Source organism: Sipha flava, unplaced genomic scaffold (assembly GCF_003268045.1).
Source record: "Sipha flava isolate LNK unplaced genomic scaffold, YSA_version1 107_pilon_pilon, whole genome shotgun sequence".
NCBI classification, from domain to species: Eukaryota; Metazoa; Arthropoda; class Insecta; order Hemiptera; family Aphididae; genus Sipha; species Sipha flava.
This window is the reverse complement of record NW_020271724.1, coordinates 1855262-1857265: the sequence shown is the minus strand read 5'-3', so window position 1 is coordinate 1857265 and position 2004 is coordinate 1855262.

Here is a 2004-nt window from a genome sequence, read left to right as displayed (position 1 = left end):
TCGACGGGATAATTTTAGGGTTCCGTCATCAGATTTTAACCGGAGATAATAAAACGTCTTTTCGAGATAACATACACACCCTTTAAAAAAGGTACCCAGAATGCATTAAATAATATAAAGTAAAATAAAGAATAACAAACATGTGTTTATGAATAATATAACTAATAATAATACAAACACTACTGCACGTGGTCATAAAGGAACAACTGTTAAAAGAATAAGTTTCTAACAGCTATTATATTCTTTGAATATAGGAAACACCACAGACGGTCTCGATTGCAAGTCATATAAAAATAATAATGAAGTTTCCAGTTTATGATATATGAGATGTTAAACACAATATAAGATAAAAGCGATTCTAAGAAAATTTGTTTAATAATAGAGTTGAAGGTTATATTTTATTCTGTGTTGTATGGATAATGCCTTACGTCCGTACAAAAGTAGAAACCTGTTCGCAGGGTTGGCGAGAGGGTGGGATAGGTAGGGCAAAGCCCAGGGGCCCGTAAGTCCGAGAGGGCTCATCAGCCTTTTATATAATATTTTTATTTTAATAAAATATTTACAAGTAGTATGTATATCTTGGTCAAATAAGTGCAAGTAAAGGGGACCTGGAACCTAACCGATCCTGCCTGGACGATACATTTACGAATTTTAATATATGGCAGTTTATTATTTACATAATAAATTACTATTGTCACCAACCAATTTGATTATACGTGTACACAGAAAAATACGATTCCAAAAAAAAGATTATAAATAATAAGAATTAGAATCCGAATATATATTTTTTTTCTGTGAAGAAATTTTATTCTAAAAAATTCCCAATAATTCAAATGAAAAAAAAATGATAAAACTATATTCGGCGAACTATATGATCATAATAAAAATAATAATATAAAATATAATATAATATAATAATAATATAATATAAATATAAGATAAGGAATAAACTGGAGTGATTACTTCCTATTATGGCTACACGGAAAAAACGAGCCATCTGAATAGTTTATTACCCCCACTTCGTAAAGGCAAGAAAATTATTACAACCATTGAAAACAACATTTGTTTTAAGCTTTTATTATTATAATTAAAACTGAATACAAAATAATTTTTATACTTTAAATTAGTATTAATATTTAAAAAATAATAATATAATAATAATTATCAAATAATTGAATAATTAGGTACCAACCAATTTTTAGATATTATTAAATAAATTTACTTTTGTAAGTTTTTGTCTTAAAGAAGGAACGGTTTTTAAAAACATTCAGGATATTAAACTGTTTTTCATAATGTCGCAATCTAATATTAATAAAATGTTCACAAATTAAAGTGAACTATGAATACTCATGATTAAGAGCACCAAAATCTATGTTAGTGAATGAGTATTGGCAAAAAAAATGTTTGTACTTATATTTAAAATACTTTCCTGGTACTTTCAATAATTAAAAATTTTATATTTTATGAAGATTTTTTTCTTTAATAACTATTAGCTGAAATAATTTTTCAAGATATCGCATTATGAATGAAACTGCTTTAAATATAATTATTAATTTACCTCTACTAACATAAGTTGTAAAAGTTAAATTGTTGCTGTATTCGTGGTCTAACCGATTTTCTACAAGTAATTTACAATACAATTGTTGCGGACATACATGAATGTAGGTCCTTACGACTCATACGACATGGACGGGACCATGTAGATCATAAATGGTAGATATCAAGAAAATGATTATTATTAACACAATATTCGCATTCGTAAAAATAGAAATGAATTTTAATTAAAAGTCAGAAGGTAAACCAGTACATATATTATATGTGAATCGCATGGTTATATGTAGAATTTTAATTGGAAAAAGTCGTGACAAATATAGAATAAGTGCGAATAAGGTCATCTAGGTAATAATTAGCGGGCTAGAGACAAATTAATTAATATAGTTGAAAACAACTATCGCCCAGCGCGGCACGTTTGATCTTCGTCAAACCTAAGTATATAAGGGGGTT